Source organism: Maniola hyperantus, chromosome 13 (genome assembly GCF_902806685.2).
Source record: "Maniola hyperantus chromosome 13, iAphHyp1.2, whole genome shotgun sequence".
In the NCBI taxonomy this organism is placed as follows: domain Eukaryota; kingdom Metazoa; phylum Arthropoda; class Insecta; order Lepidoptera; family Nymphalidae; genus Maniola; species Maniola hyperantus.
This window is the reverse complement of record NC_048548.1, coordinates 2,915,463-2,933,704: the sequence shown is the minus strand read 5'-3', so window position 1 is coordinate 2,933,704 and position 18,242 is coordinate 2,915,463. Positions and strand designations below refer to the sequence as shown.

General features: G+C 38.3%; 1 protein-coding gene across 1 annotated transcript in view; it reads left to right on the top strand.

The window, feature by feature from the left end:
• Window positions 1-1,356: 1,356 nt before the first annotated feature.
• LOC117987614 (thrombospondin type-1 domain-containing protein 7A-like) overlaps window positions 1,357-18,242 on the top strand; it is an 88,499-nt gene continuing 71,613 nt past the window's right edge. Inside the window, exon 1 of the mRNA XM_034974649.2 lies at window positions 1,357-1,555. The gene's annotated coding sequence lies outside the window, so the exon portion shown is untranslated. The remainder of the gene's footprint in view (window positions 1,556-18,242) is intronic.

Here is an 18,242-nt window from a genome sequence, read left to right as displayed (position 1 = left end):
CTGGTGGAATAGATTTATTATTCCCAGATTGGTCACTTCGTGGCTGCGTAATGGCGAGCTTACAATTTATTAAATACCATGTATTCTACTAATCTATCTGATATTATGTAAGTAATGTACTTAGATAAGTAGTTTTGGAGTATTTTAGTGTTAAATAAATAGTAATTAGCAATTTATTTCAGGCATTTTTAACCCATTTCAAATACAAAATTTAAAACACTCAAAATAAAACTACTTATTAAATAATAATTCATATAATGAATAATTTAATAAAATCAAATTAAAATTAGTAAAAATATTTCAGCTTTCTAGTTAGTCCAAAAGTTTGGAAAGGGCATTGATGAATCAGCTAGTGAGTCAGAACTTCTCTGTTTATTTATTTAGATCCAAAGGAAATAGTGACATGTACATTTTGCAAATATGCCTTATGTAGGTCATTTCAAACAAAGAGCTGGCAAAACCTAGCTATAACACAAATAATAATAATCGATCTACCATAATGTGTACCTAACCTATTTAAAGTCTCGCCACATAACTTTGTAATCGCATAATTACTCAAAAGAGCTCCACCCTCAAAGAAAAGTACTTCACAGTAGGGTTAAATGACTCGTGCAATCATGCGGAAAGGATTGATAAGGCAGAGTGATCACGAAATGATCGGCGCAGTTCTGTGGCAGGCAAAACAAAGGTATGGAAAGGGCGAGCGGTGCCCGCGTGGCCCGCGCAGTATCGAATACCGCCCGCCCTCCTAGCGGTCAAAGATTATTACTACAGAAGCGACATAATATTTGCATACAAATTTTATGTCGTATTATGTAATTTTTTTTGGCTGAATTGTATAATAATTACCAACTGTTCTCTATTTCGATGGCTTAGTTCACAATTGCAATAACTACGAAACTTACGATTATACAGGAGAGCCTGTTTAAGGTTCAGATATGATTAGCAAAAATTGACAATTGCGTAATTAGCTGCATCTTCATTTGCCAGCAACTCTGATTGCAGTCAAGTGCTTAAGTGGTAAAAGCTTTTTAGACGGTTTCGGTCAAACTAAATTTCATGTTCTAGATTTTGATTCAAATTCGACAGTGTTCTAAAGACTATCTGCTTTTGAACGCGAAAGTTGTTGTATAAATATATGTAGGTATAGGTGAAGCATGCACGTATGCATATTATGTACAGAAGTTTACAAAATTACAATTTCATTAAACTAGAGAAAGAGGGGTTAAAGGTATACCATCTTTAATTCCCAAGTAAAGTTAACAACAATTAAAATGCATAGTTACAAGTCCTTACGACTCTATAATTTTTCAGGCTTCAGTGTTCATAATCTTTGCAGAGGGCGGCGCGGGGTATATGCTTGGTCAGTGCCCCTCGCGACGCGGAATTGAACGATCGCGTCGTTCGCTCCTTCCTCCTAAATAAATATAATTGGTACAACAAATTATATTTAATTGACTTTCATATAGCCATGGTTTACTGGACTCTTGTTAGTTTGATGTAATGTGAGAAATATTCTAAGATATTTCGGCAAGGGGACGCAGATAAACCCAAGGTAAGTAACGTCCTATTATCTTTTATATACTTCAGAGGTGATACATAAACATAGCGGTTTAAAATGGCTTTGAATGGAATACCTACCTATAATGTTTATATTTAATGATGTATATTGTATCCATTAGTTGATGGCCCGCAACGTCATTCGCGTGGATTTAGGTTTTTAAAAATCCCAGAATAATTTTCCGGGGTGAAAAACTTATGTAGTAACTTATGTAAGGATTAGTATGTAGAAAAACAGCGCTTTCGAATTTATAATTATATATTTGTAGATATGGATTTAATATACCTATCTAAAAATATAAAATATACCTAGTTCATATTATTATGCTTACATTTTAAAATAGTATAATTATTATAATGATATTCAAACGATTTAAACAAGTACAGGAAGTGAGATGATTGATAATGATGAATGATGATGACTTAAAATGTATGTTTCTACATACCTACCTACTTATTTGTAGCAAATGATAGAAAATAAATTTAATGGTAGTGATTAAACAACACAAATCTATAAATAAACCTAACCTAAGACTTATACTGACAAACGATTTTGAAAAATTCCACTCGAGCTAAGCCCGAGTCAACTACCTATAGTACGCGACAGGTTGACATGGTAATCAGGGTATGAAGACGGGGGGGGGGGGGGGGGGGGGCACGTGTACAGTCGTGCGGGTGTGGGGGTCGTTTCCTCCCCGATTGCCGTTTCGACCCGTCGCGTACCCATAAAATCAAACCACTATCGTGGCCCAATGGTCTTGATCGTCTTTTTAGTGCAAATATTTTAACCAAGGTAAATTGAACGTAGTCACGAAAGCGACGGACCTTGCGAACCCCTGAAATACCTGAAACGACTTTTCACCTACCGGTATTAAAAAAATCGAATTATCCTCTTACATAATTTTTTTTTAAAGAATATTAGTAGCTAGCAAAGGTTGGCAGTCAGCTTAGCGTATTCCACTCTCTTCTTCGCGAGGCCAAATATTTCTGCAACACTCGCGATTCCCGTCCACTCCCGGATGTTGCGCAGCCAGGACTTTTTTCTGCGACCGACCTCTTCTTCCGGCAACTTTTCCCATCATGATGAGTTGTAGGAGTTCGTACCTCTCGTGCCCAAGCACGTGCCCCAAATATGCGACTTTCCTCATCTTGATGGTTTGCATAAGTTCGCGTTTTTGATTGACGCGTCGCAGAACTTCCGCATTCGTGACTTTGTGAGTCCAGCTAATGGCCAGCATACGTCTATATGCCCACATTTCGAAAGCTTCTATATGTTTCGTGAGGTCTTCAAGGGTCCGCGCCTCACATTCGTATATCAGTATGGGCCAGATGTAACAACGTAGTAATCGGGTGCGGCAAGGAGATGTTAAGACTGCGGTTACAGGGTACTTTTTTCATTATTAGATAAGTCTACCTACCTATTTTTAACAAGACAAGAAAAAAACAGTTTTTACAAGGCAACATGGCAAAAAACAATTTGTTATTATACACCAAAAAATAATTAATTGCAACATTTTAAGTGATCCGCCATCGCCGGTAATTAATCTGGTACATTTTTCAAAGCTAATTGGTAAAATCGCGAACGCCCGCGTTCCGTCGCTTAAGATAATCGAATCCGGGCTTAATGAGGCGTGCCACGCCGCAAAAAGGCATTTTATTCAAAATTCTATAAAAAGTACCACTGCATTAAAGCGATGTCCGTAATTTTTCAACAACATTTTTACGGTCTATATAATCATGATTAATCCATCGCCGGCCCACTACTGAAAACGGATCTCCTCTCAGAATGAGAAGGGCTTAGGCCGTTGTCGATTTGGCAAACTTCACACAACTCTGTTAGGTACATTATAGAGAACACTCAGGCATGTAGGTTTTCTCACTATATTTTCCTTTATCGTTAAAGCATATTTAATTGCTTTAAATGCACATTGATAAGGTGCAAACCCGGGACCTCTGACCACCCGAACAGAAGGCCGACGTCTTAACCACTAGGCTATCACCGCTTCCGGTCTATATAATATTATGTTTAAAAGCGACTTCAGTATAAATTCTATTGGAATCCAAATTTTGTTTACAAAATTTATATTTTTGGTAAAATAAATAAATCACACCATATACGTATCGAAAGGATCGTAGGAAACTCATACACGGAACGAGACCAATAAAATTAATCTATGGGGAAACTCCTAAAAATTGTTTAAATGAAAAAATAGTACGGCTTGTCTACAAAACAAACAATAAACAAATTGAAGAGCGATTTCGAAGAGAATGAAAAAGTATTTACCTAGAATGATTATGATCATTTGCGTAAAAATCTAAGGTGGATAATTTTGTAATAGGTATGCGCACTTCGCTGAAAGTTGAAACGCAGTAACACAAAAACTGTACCTAAAACCTAAATAAAAATTAAGAAGTTATGGCCGGTTATTTGATGTTATTTACTTTATGTGTTTAGTTAATTACCACTTACCTGAAAAAGTTCGTTTCTATTAATGAAATTTGCTTTACTATATTTTAGCAGTAATTGAGTGAAGTGTGTTTGGTATCTTTTCGTACTTTAGCTGAACGTTAAATCTTTGCGACTATTACCTACTGTGTCTGTACACACACACGTTTATATTACGCCTTCAGATTTCAGAAGCAATAAATGCTTGAAGAAGGCAACGAGCCATTAACCGTCGATTCGATTATCGCGCTGCTTGAGCTTTCGTCGATCAACGACCAACTCTGCGCTAACAAGCAAGAGAACTAATTTAATTTAAATTTTGTTTTCCACAGTTCCTTTTAATGTGCACGAATTGAAATGATTGGAAGGAATTCCCCTTGATTCTATACAATTAATACTCTACGTTCTTATTACGGCTCAAATTTCTGAAAGATTTCCTGCTGTGTCTTCGTAGAAGGAACGCGACCCGGGGTTTGGCGGGAAAAACCATGAACAAGTACTTAATTTAAAAAGTTTAAATCCTCGACTGCAGTTTGCATCTTTTTCGGTCCGCACGCATAAAATCTGCCGTTTTTATGTTTTTAGAATTATATATATATCCAGTGACACTCGCGTCATCAAGATTCAAGACGTCAGACGTCATTAGATAAATGACGTATCATTTATCAAAATCGGTTGAGCCGTTGAGTAGCGGACATAGCTCATCGAGCGACGACCCTCTTTGTATTGTAATAGTGTATTACTTAAGGAGCTGGTAAACAAAACGGTGTAATTGTATGAAATAATTTTTTACAAAAGGTGCAAAAACCCGAATGAAAGCTGCTGAAATGTTACTGAAATTATACCGTTTTGAACGAAATCATGAACTTTTCACTTAATGTTAGCTCGGTTTTAGGCCGTTTTGCTTGAAAATGACTTCAAGTTTGTATTTTAGTGATCGAAATCAAGTACTTTGGACTTAATGTCAGTAGTTTTATGCCGCTTTTCTTGAAAATGAGTTAATAATTGTATTATTTTATTGTATTAAAGAAAAAAAGTATTTGGATCAAAGTGGAGTAACACCGTTTTGCTCGCCAGTTTTAGATTTTAAAACTTTTAAAAAGTACTAATAATTTATTATTTTACTCAGTAGGAAACACACTAATAGATACCTAATTGAATTTCCACATCGAGGCTCTGTAGCTAAAAGGCCCGGCGGAGCGGCATTACTAATTCATTTATATCGTAATAGGTTTGATGCTCGCCCGTATACAGTGCATTATTAGCTATGTACCTACTACCTACTCGTAGAGCACATATCAACACTGTTTTTATATTTTAGTTCATTAAAATAATATACTTATTTCTGAGAAAGCTCAGTTACTTAGTACGCAATGGAGAGAGCTATGTTTGGAGTTTCTCTACGTGATCAAATTAAATCCGTAGAAGAACCAGAGCAACCGACAGTTCAACGGGTTGCGAAGACGTTGGGGTCTCAAGGTGCTAGAATGGTGACCTCGCAGCGGGAAGCGCAGCGTTGGGAAACATCCCCTCCCACCCAACCCCACTATGAATTTCTACGGCCGAGAGAATTGAGGCAATATTCTCGCCGTGCCACCAAATTCGATAAAACTCTTATAGACCAATCTCCACAGGGCGACACTATATCGCCGACGATAAGTAGTAGGTCGGACTCGTTGCGATTCCCTTGCCATGGAGAGTCGCCCTAAGTGGACAGACGAGTCGCAGGGAGTCGTTGGATTCAGGCTGCGTAAGACCGTGACGTTTGGTAGTTCTTATAAAGACCTATGTTCAGCAGTGGATGTGACTTCTGCAGCAAAGTGCCACTTCTGCTTCGCAATGTAAAACATCCATACTAATATTATAAATGCGAAAGTGTGTCTGTCTGTCTGTCTGTCTGTTAGCTTTTCACGGCCCATCCGTTCAACTGATTTTGACGAAATTTGGTACAGGGATAGCTTGTATCTCGGGGGGTATATAGGCTTTTTATCCCGAAAAATCAAAGAGTTTCCACGGGATTTTTGAAAAACCTTAATCCACGCGGGCATCATCTAGTACTTAAATATTTCAATTAATTATTATTATTGCTGGATACTTTGTACATGATATATATAAGGAAAGTATCTCTAAAGTTTTGTTATGTGATAAACCAGATCGATACCTTGCTATTTGCACAGCCTCTTATCTTAGCTGTTACGACGGCGGGAAATGGTCTCGAGAATCCGTAATAGGGGCGAATGGGTTTCTTAAATAGGGCTGCACGCAATCTCACGGGGTATTAGAGCAGCTTAGGACGTGTTGTGATGGTTTTGTATTATACATAACATACATTCGTTATGTTTTACCTACCTATTTCGAAATGATAATCAAATTACCACTGAATAGTTAATTCATAATATTATAGCAATTTTTAAATAGAGATAGCAAGCAAACAAGCAGGCGGGTTACCTGAAGTTAAGTGGTTACCGCCACCCATGAACATTTGCAGCACCAGGGAAGCTGCCGATGCGTTGCCGGCCTTTCAGGAATTTGTTGGTCCGCCCCTTGAATAACCCCATGTTATAATCTGGTGGGAACACCGCCGATGGGAGTTGATTCCACAGTTTGCATGTGCGTAGAAAGACGGATCTGGCACAACGGGCGGTCGAAGTGCACCAGACACCAAGGTGGTGAGGGTGATATTTCAACTGATTTTATAAATACAGCTTCTATCATCCATCTCCGCCTATTCCTATAATATTTAAGCTATATTTTTAGGGTTCGGAACCCTTATAGTTTAGCCATGTCCGTCCGTCTGTCTTAGTTAGAGACCCTTCAATCGCGCCGACAAAGTGGTAAAATAAAATCTTGGCAAAAAAACTACTTACCAACTTATAAAATGTACTAGGAGTCGTAGATGAAGTTGTTTAGTCCGTGTATTATGACAGGCAAAGAACTATGTCATCAGTATAGAAATAGAACCCTACACGGTGCATGGCCTGACATATTTAAAATTTAACATTTCAATTTGAAAAAATTAAAATAAGTAACAAAAACATCAAAGTTTCATACATTTTACAATTACATGCATCCGATGTAAAATTGCATATTAAAAACAACAGCTTGAAAAGAAACTAGACGGAGCTACCAGAATAATGACTCTCGTCCCGGATGGTGGAGTGCTCGTGACAATGCTTTACCCCCTAATTATGTGCCTAGGACGCTGTTCCTCTTTCGAGGCCGAGATTTTAATAGTACGTTTTTAATTCGTCAACGGGGTCGAGTTAGTGCTTCAGGGTGTAATTTGCGCGGCTGTCGAGTGCCAGCCTAGATGCGATGAATGGTCTCGCAAAGGGCAGAACGCTTCAGTGCGAGCGGTACTTGCCTTGCACTTGCGAGTTTGAGATGCTTTGGGGATCGGTGACCGTAGATAGGTGGTTGTTATGTCTTGTTTAGTGCGGTAATAGAAACAAGATCAAGAGTCAAGACTACTCAAGACACACACTAGTGTGTCCAGCCAAGTTCCATCAGTTTTAATGAAATTATCTTTAAAACACAGGGCTGTCAACAATTCATTTTCCTAGGAGTATAAGATTTCTTGTGTATAGAATAAAATTCATCTACCACCTTCAATGCAAGAGTGAGTACACATGTTCAAAGCGCGCTCAAACCTAAACCTCATCATTGCTTTATTAAGCATGATCCTAAGCTAAATTTTAGCAGATTTACAATACAAAAATTATTGTCAAAACCAGCGAAACAGACGATTAAAAATCGGCCTTGATTTTAAAAAAACGTACTTTTTACCTTTGTCGATTAGGGTAGATCGTATTCGATGCGATATACGAGTAGGTCCCAACATTTCCAAAGACAATAATCTCCAAGAACCTTTTGTGATAACGTCTAGATGCGTCGCAAAGGCAAACAACAAAGGGCTGGCATCCTCGCAAGACGAAACCAAACGCGAGACAATACCTACTTCTAAGTACAAAGTTCGGTTGAAGATTCCGGAATTCTATTTGAAGTAACCTGAAACTTACAAGAAGGAGGATCGTAGTAAAGCTTGATACATACACGACGCGTGGTGGAAAAGTGTTCGACGTGGCTCAAGGTACCGTATGAAGGTTACCGTACATGTAAAGCTATAGGCATTTTTAGGTAAATAAAAAAGAAAGAAAGAAAGAAAATTAATTTATTCGATGGTAGTCTCACAAACAAGCACTTATATTACAAATTACAATACTTACAATTATTGTACTAAAATATCGTTTGTCTATGACGTCACCCGGAATTGATATACTGCTCAGCTTTCTGCTCTACGCGCAAAGGCGCATACAATCCAGGGCACTGATTTTCAGCTGAGACCCAAATGCGTCTTACCTTAAGCCAAATTGTCACTTTCTACTTATCATAGTATTGTGTGATTGTTGTAGTAGAAGTACCTCTACAACCAGTGCAGAACTCCAAGCGGAATTAAAATTGTTGGTAGGTAATTTTTTTACTTTAAATCAAAGATCTTTAGGTCGATTTTACACTGAAGTGTTTCGAGTCCCGACATCGAAATTCTACCAAGATGTAAAATCTCATACTAAGTACACAGACACATTTCAGAACACAGTTTTGATCTCGCCGCGCCCGCTTAGTCGCTACGTCTCGCCGCGTTTCAAATGTTTCAAGCCAGGATCGTATGAAGTGAACTATTCAAGTTAATAGGTTCAGTGAGATCCTTTTGTGCGGTGCGACATGATATTTGCATAAATTATCCGTGAGAGACTTGTCTTATGTGGTGAGAAGGGAGACGGGAGGATTATGTTATTAGTCGTTCTTCGTTTATATAGGTAGGTACGCTCTTCGTTTGTCTTTATTTATACAGGTACGACAATGTGTGCGAGTTTAATATGTGAATACTAGCCATAATCTGTTACCTTTGTGCGCGTGAATTGGGGGTTGGTGGCTGGAATTTCCCAAATTCAGAAACACGTACTTTTTCATTCTTGACTACCAATTTTTATGGATGCAATTTGAAAAATGACGAGCTTCCATAGTTTTCAACTCCTATTTACCGAACGCCCTTAGGGTAAGTATTTTCACAAATCGTGAAACAAGCATTTCTTTATTTTTAAACGACAGCCTAGATACCGATTTTGTGTGTTGATCACAAAAGGGCGCGCGGTCATGCCTAGGTTGACGAAGGAGTGTCTTTATTCGGTTGGGGCGTTGATTTATTACAAAAAGATGGGACTCAAAAAAGTTTTTAAAAGCCGCATTAAAAATTGAGCAATGCTTTTACCTAAATTAAAAACTCACAGATAATTTATGTATAATTAATTGAAAATATATTTGAATTTGATTGAAGTATATTATGGCTTTTATCCAATACCCATGGATTTTATGTAGCACGGATTTTTTATCGCATATTGCGGGTAGCCGTATAATAGGGTAGACCAAAATGGCGCGCGTTGACAGCCGAGCGTAAACAATGGCGAGGGTGCTCACGTCATATCCGGTTGGCGCGCCATGCCGATGCGATGGCCAATTCATGGTTATCGATAGCCCTCACGAAAATATCACTGTGGATTTTGGTTTGAGAAATTAAATCGCTAACGGATGATTTTTCAACCGCCAACCATAATTTAAAACTGACAATTATTACTTACTTACAATAAAACTTAAAGCTAGCCTTATCTAATTACTATACAAATTATGCCCGCATGGTACAGTGCCAAAAATACAGGCAATTGTATTTCCGTGCTAGACAGCCAGGCTGATCCGTTGCGCAAAAATATTATTTGAATACATTTTTTTAATACAGTACGCAGCCAAAAGTATGAACATCGATCTTTAGAAGGCGACAGCAGATTTGTAGAGCACTGTCTCGGTTGTTTAGACCGACAAAGCGTCATATGGGTATGAGTGAGACAGACAACGCTCTACAAAGATGAAATATCATTCTAAAGGCCGATGTTCATCACTTTCGGCCGTGTACTGTACATTATGCCGCGTGTATAATCTGTGAAAAATGACTCCTCACGCGCCATTTTAAGTCTATGGGCCAACTGTCATGTCAAAAGTACGGTTCACCTTTAAAATAAGGAGTAAAATCACACTTTTGACATGAAAATCTTTTGATATGAAAATCTTTTGATTTGTCCACATCGGAAAGACCACCCCGAGGTCTTTCCTCTGCGGAGTCGTCATTCGAGCACCTTGAGACCCCTATCGGTTGTTTGAGGTAAGTTTGCCTATCTAAGTATACAGTTAAACTACTGCTGCTTACAGAGTTGCATGTGTATCGAATGGTACAACTATATCAGTAGATATTTTGTGAATTCCCTATATCTGTATAGGCCATATAGATACAATAAATTGAATACAGCGGCGCACGAGGATAGACAATAGTGAGTGAACTACACGGGCTATTGTTGTGCTAGTTAGTGGCTGCTCGATGTCAATAGTTCAATAGTCAATACGGATATTGACGGGAGGCTGGGCCAAAATGCTCACATATTCCATAGATATCTTATTCGAGAGCGTACTGTAATTCTGTCATTTAAAGAGCCCGTTGATGTAAGGTCAATCGCATAGTATGCAAAATATTGGCTTTATGTGGCAAACGCGGCAGAAAGTAATGTACATCGACCTTTAGAATGAGGTAGCAGTTTTGTAGAGGTCTCAACGACAGAGACAATGCTCTTCAAAACTGGTATCTCTTTCTAAAGGTCGATGTACAATGTTTTCTGCCGCGTACTGCAGACAGGTTTTCAAAAGAAATTCGAAATTCATTTTTGTAAACAAAACATTCAAACGTGTTTAAATATATTGAAACTTTGTTTTTAACAGCTATCCGTTTAAGAGCACAATCTGACCGAAGCGAGGGAAGTAAACAGAAATTGTCTATTAGGGTCGCATAGGCCGTAACTCAATTATTAATTATTTAGCGACTAGGTCTCTAACCACATTAAAAGCCTTACCCGTAGACCAACGCGCTCGTTCTGTACGTGACCGCGGCGTGACGGCCTTATTGCAACAGCCACATCTGCCGATCTAATTGATCAAGTGATCACAATTCGGTTTTACGGAAACATGTTGATGCTTGAATAATGATTGATGTGTTGTTATTCTTTCTAACGACACATATTTTTCTGCGTGGGCTGGCGTGGGCAACCTCCAGCAAAATTTTATGTCTTGAAAACATCCGATTAATTATGACTGATTAATTAAGTGATCAGTCGATTATGCGAAAATATATTGATGCCCAAACTTGTGTTGCAGTTGTAAGCTGTGTTATTAAATAAATAGAAGTTGGTTTCAAGCAATAGACTAGATAAACTCATAAGTAAAATAAAATAAAATAATCTTTCGTGAAACTGCATAGTTTCTACATCAGATGAAAAATAGCGACTGATTGTTTTTCTGTCCCTAAGCTGGGCCGTTGGGGGCAACTCAGGCAGAGAATTTTATAACGCAAGCGTACGATGGTGCCTCCTCTAGGTCGAGCTACCATATTAGTACTAAAAGCCTCACCGATGTTCACAATGAAAATAGAATATAAAATTTCAGCGTACCGTAAACACAACTCGCAATTCAAACAAAAAGCTTTTAGGCTGAATTGTAAAAGTAAAATGGATATTTTTATTGTTCACATTTAAATTTCGCTTTGTCTAGCGGGCTGTAGTTTTAAATCTAATAGCTACACTAGTTTTAGATAGAACTGGGTTGTCAGTGGATTTTGTCCTTAAATATTATTTCAATCCATACTAATATTATAAATGCGAAAGTGTGTCTGTCTGTCTGTCTGTCTGCTAGCTTTTCACGGCTCAACCGTTCAACCGATTTTGATGAAATTTGGTACAGAGTTAGCTTATATCCCGGGGAAGGACATAGGCTACTTTTCATCCCGGAAAATTGATGAGTTCCCACGGGATTTTTAAAAACCTAAATCAACGCGTACGAAGTCGCGGGCATCAGCTAGTTTATAATAATCCCTAGGGCCATCGCGCACGCACCATCAGGACCTTTTTGCAGCTGTATAGCTGCAAAAAGGTCCTGATTACAGTAGCGATGCTGGCCCGTGCACCCTTGCCCACGATTCTGTATTGGTACAAAAAGTCGTCGTGGGCGTGGTGTGGTCCCTTACATGGAAATAAAAAAGTTGACCTCATAGCTACCATTTGCAAAGACAGCATTCATTTAAATGCTACAGGATTTTTATAAAAAGGATGTTGCAGTCCTCATCTACCATTTAGAATGAAAAATATGCGGTGATTTAACTTCTTTAATACCATTTAGGATGAGTATTAAAATCTTATACTCTAAGCATTTTATAAAGCAAATGGAAGTGCTTGTTTTAAAGCGGTAGTTATTTAATTTTATGGGATTGTATTAATGTTGTTTAGTTAAAAATGTGGCTTTAGATTGAAAACGAAATATAAGACCCATAGAGTCAATTTCTGAAGAATATTTTGACACAAAAAAAATTGAATCTCGTTTTTGTAAGTCTGTTAAAAACACGCATTAGACCTGAATAAAAAGTGGGGACCTACTACGCTTGTTCCTGTTAAAATATATTACCTATACTAGATTTTTCCCGCGACTATAACACTCGGGGATACCATCCCATCTATCAGTGTAAAAATTTTCAGAGTAGTTACGTAGATTATCTCCCACATACAAACTTTATCTCTTTATAATATTAGTGTAGACACAGAATATATAATAGTGTGTTGATATATTTACGTATTTTTTGAAACTAAACTCTACATCTACGCTAGAAACAGATTTACTTGTAAAGTTTATCATTCAGTCCTTTATGGAAAAAAAATTCAAAATAGGTACAACTTGTTTGTCAGACCGTACCTATTTCTTTCCGTTCACTTTCCAAACTTTTCCATTACACTTCCGTATCCTTTTTATTCATCTTCTGAATTTATTTCGACCTTATTAGTTGAAGGAACTTTATATGCGATGCTGGAAAGTTTTCCTGTGTAGAGAAATAAAATTTCATGAATTTCTATTTGAGCTGTTTTTTTAAGAACCGCGTAAGTGCGAGAGGGACTCGCACCCGAAAGGTTCCGTACCATTGTACAAGAAATCTCAAACCAGTATAATAAAACAAATATTGGAACCTTTGGCGGAATAACAGCACATGAACAAAGCAACCTAATAAAAATTAATAAATTAACTTTGGATGTTCCCTAGTTACCACGTTTTTTGCAGTCAAGAAAAAAAATAAGAGCAATGCTCATCCCAGAGTTCTGTCATATTATTTAACCATTAAATGCAGCGACATTTGTAAATCCCAGTAAAGTTGCCGCTTTTGTTCCTACAAAACAAATGAACGCCGACGCTTGCAACTCGTTCCATTGTGAGAACGAATGGCCCGCTCGGAGAAAACATACATTCATTGATACAATGGAACGAAAGATACGAAGAGATTTTGGCAGCGGTCTCATTGAGGGTAAAACTCAAAATCGAGGAAAATGAAGTTCTAAAGAAAGTCCTATAGAGAGAGCCAGCGAGTGCCAGACCTTCCTTATTTTAAAAAAGCTGAAAGTTTCTCTGCGTATTGTCCCCAACACTAGAAGGAACGTTTGTTTCGATGTTTGTTTGGATCATGGTGGCTTTGGGAGATAACAGGTAATAAATGTGTAAAAAATCTAACGTCAAAGTATACCTAAAGTCAATTTTTTTTACATTTTCTTTAGTGTGTATTTGTTTATTTTCGCTGTGTTTGCCGTGGCAAGGTCGCCATTCCATCACCTTGGACTTCAACGTCTGTCAGTTCTTCTTGTTGGGTCAGTTGAGCTGTGTCGGGTACTCAGTGGCCCTACCGCGGTTGTCCGACAGCTATAATGTCACGATCGCAATCATCTCTGATTGGTTAATGCTCGCTCACTATTGGCCACAATGCATTGTTGCAACAAAAATCGCACAAATTCAGCCAATCAGAACAATTGAGATTGTAATAATGATTGATGCAGGTTTAAGACAATCGCCCCGCTGGTTTTACTATGGATCTCCTCATTTCTGACACTTAAACAGCAGTTTAATTTCTTAGAAACCGTATCTTTGGGCTATCTATATCAGTGATTAAATACATTGTAAAGATTTTAAACATTGTACTTGGGCTTGTTGCTCGTGTTTCAGTTTTGTAACGATAACGGGGCCGCCTATTCCAGTAGCGGTTATCAACAACCAACAAGTTTTTAGCACAACAGCCTCTTGTTTTATAGGGCTACGAGAGAATAGGAATATTGTCGGATTTTTTACGTAAGCAGTAAGTACAGGATGGGACAGAAACTAATGTAGGTGCATCGGCCTTTAGAATGACATTTTGGCTTTGTAGAGCGTTGTCTGTCATTCATACCAATATGACGTTTTGTCGGTCTCAACGACAGAGACAACGCTCTACAAATCTGCTATCTCCTTCTAAAGGTCGATGTATTTTTGCCGCGTTCTGTATAATATTTGTAAGGACAAGATCAACATTAAAATTTCAAATGTGGAAACGGGCCCAGGGAGATAAGCTATACTCTTCAATGTAGAATACAGTAGGTGCACTATGTATTACAACTTCATAACACCCTCGGTAATTTTATGGTGCGACTCCAACTTTATGCTATTGATGCGGTGCATTTCGCATGCTGCACGTTGTACCATACAGATTCGTCTGTTTACAATAAATTAAGCTTTTAAGTTCCTTGTATTTGAATTAAAAAAAGGCCTGGTAACCCTACCCATCGCCTATTGTTTCGCCAACACTGCGTTGGAGTGAAGTCGAGGGCCATCGAGAACTGCCGACTTCATTATCAGGAGTTCCCCCTCACTGCATCTTTGAGACGCACTCACAGTTCACGTTTCGCTCTCCACTGTACCGAGTAGAATATTGATTGAGGGGTATTAACATTAAGTTTTGTGGTGTTTTGCTGTTACTTGAACGGGATCATCCAATCATCATCATCATGATCAACCCATCACCGGCTCACTACAGAGCACAGGTCTCCTCTCAGAGTGAGAAGGGTTTTGGCCATAGTCTACCACGGCATGGCCTAGACTACATGGCCAGCATATGCGGATTGGTATTTGGTAGACTTCACACACCTTTGAGAACATTATGGAGAACTCTCAGGCACGCAGGTTTCCTCACGATGTTTTCCTTCACCGTTAAAGCAAGTGATATTTAATTAATTAAAACATCCAATAGGATCAAATTAACCAATAAGGTTTCCTGTAAATGTTCCATGTATGTAAATCAATACCCACATATCTATCACTTACCTACCCATAATATTATGAATGCGAAAGTGTGTTTGTTTGATGGTTTTGTTGGTTTCTCAAAGTCAAATTATTAACATGTTACGCTTACTGATAGTCAAAATTGTTAATTTGTAAGATATTGATCTGACATAATATACTGATGATAATTAATTACTTACTTAAAACTAAAGCTACGAAGGTTCCAAACGGGCCCAAGTCTGAGAAGAGCCCACAACAAACTCAGCCGGGTATTCTTTTTACTTTTACCACTTTACAAAATCATTTAAACCTATTAGAACTATCACAAAGCTATTAAGCAACTCATTCCAAAGCTTTTTTATCATTTAAATAATCCTTTACATTGTTATAGGATTTGTTGATTTGTTGGTTTGTCCTTCAATCACGTTGCAACGGAGTAACGGATTGACGTATTTTATGCATGAATATTATTTAAGACGTATTTTAAGAACGTAAGTATTTATTTATTTTGAAAATATTACAATAAATCTTAAAGCTAGCCTTATCGTATTACTATACAAATCATGTTTGCGTGGAATGGTGCCAAAAATACTGGATGCATTTCCGCGCTGGACAGCCAGGCTGATCCGTTGCGCAAAAAATGAGCCAGCCCTTCTGTCACCAGATGAGGCTATTAACCGCGGTGAACTGTCTCGTAAAAAATTTTTTGCACTAAGACGCCATGGCCCCAGGGTCTCCACGGTAAACGGAACAAAAATGTAACTCTCGATAAGAGAGGCATAAAGAATGTATTAATATTGTAGGGAAATTCAATGAGGTATGTGATGCACAGACTGTGAGTTATTGCATTTCCTCCAATATGTGCCCGAGCGTTGGTTGTGAGTTATCGGTAACACGAGATTAAGTACATTTTTATTGCACTTGGAACACCGGCTAACGATATTACGTTTTATAGTTTAATGTCAAGTGTTGTGATAAAGTTTTGCTCTTAAAACTTTCTACTCACTTCCGGTTTTAAAACAAATCTAAATATAGGTATAAAAGGAAAAGGTGACAGACTGACTGACTGACTGATCTATCAACGCACAGCTCAAACTACTGTACGGATCGGGCTGAAATTTGGCATGCAGATAGCATTATTTCGTAGGCATCCGCTAAGAAAGAACTTTTGAAAATTCAACCCCTAATGGGATGAAATACGGGGTTGAAATTTGTGTAGTCCACGCGGACAACTTCTTGGTCCATTTTTGCGTATGTATGAATACATACGCAAAAATGGACCAAGAAGTTGTCCGCGTTTCATTACAAGAAATAACACTTTAAATTTTTTAATCTTCGTGGAGGCCACTTTGAAATTTTTATTATTTGTTGTTATAGCGACAATAGAAATACACATATTGTGAAAATTTCAACTTTCTACATAGGTAGAAACCGTAATAGCGGTTTACGAGGCAGTACAGACGGATGGACGGACGGACGGACAGCGGAAGCTTAATAATAGGGTCCCGTTGGCACCGTTCAGGTACGGAACTCTAGAAACTGTTTCATAGTCATACCATACTCATACGCCCACATAGGTACTGCGAGTTAAACCAAACTAAACCTCAGTACCGGAAAACGTAGGTATATACCTGCACTATATAATATACCTATACCTTATTTAATTAACCGCTTTGTGCAAACTTTGAAAATAAATTAATCATAATATTTTTTTTTTTTTTTTTTTTTTTTTATAACTTTTTTTTTTTTTTTTTGTTATTTTTTTTTTTTTTTTAATACAATAAAACTTAAGGCTAGCCTTATCTAATTACTATATAAATCATGACCGCGTGGAATGGTGCCAAGAATACTGGCTGCATTTCCGCGCTGGACAGCCAGGCTGATCCGCTGCGCAAAAAATGAGCCAGCCCTTCTGTCACCAGTTGAGGCTATTAATCGCGGTGAAATGTCTCGTAAAAAATTTTTAGCACTAAGACTCCATGGCCCCAGGGTCTCCACGGCAAACGGCACAAAAATGTAACTCTCTATAAGAGAGGCATACTTGCGCCGCTTGCCGTTTTCAGCTGTTTCTGCTGCGGCTCCCGGTCTTGATGCTGTCTTCCTGATATGACACGGGGCCAATGTGTCAACGCAAGTTGCGTCCCACATTAGCGCCCGTCCCCGTTCCCAGGGAACCAGCGTCAATCCATCAGGTCTCTTGCCATCATCCCGACTAATCCCTGCCGGCTCAATGAGCGCAGGAATATTTATGGTGGCAAGAGCTCTTTTAATTGTATCGTTAAGAGAGCCATGCCTAAACAGCCTACCGGAGCTCCTTTGGCAAGAGAGTCCGTGGATTCCAAATTTATCAACCTCTTTTCCACACGGACATCTGTGCTGATGGCACAGTGGTGTTCCCAATCTGAGACCTAGAGCCACACGAAAACTTTCGTAATAGATTAGAGTAGATTTGGGTTTCCATTTAAAAGTTTGCGCACATTTTCACTGGCGTTGAGAATTCACTAAAGTAGTTTGCGATAGCGCGATATCCAAGGAGTTTGTAAGCTAAGAATATTTTTTATGAGATTCGAAAATTTTAAATTTGAGAAAGATGTTAGTGTTAAACTTTATTATGAGCTACTTTATTTTATTTTTAAACTAGCTGATGGCCGCGACTTCGTCCGCGTGGATTTAGGTTTGTAAAATCCCGTGGGAACTCTTAAATTTTCCGAGATATAAAGTACCCTATTTCACTCTCCAGGTCTTTAAATGTACGTGATTGAAGGACAAACCAACAAACAAACACACTTTCGCCTTTATAATATGGGTAGTGATATTATACTAAATGATGCCCGCTTGTCGAAGTGGATTTAGGTTATTTTCCGGGATAAAAAGGAGACACACAGTCACAGGAGACGAATTGAGACCCTCCTCTTTTTTTGAAGTCGGTTAATGAAGAAATACATGTTTCAGGATTTTAAAAAACTTAATTAGATACATCTCTTTCTTGTAGTGTAATACCTATAGTACGCGACAGGTCGAG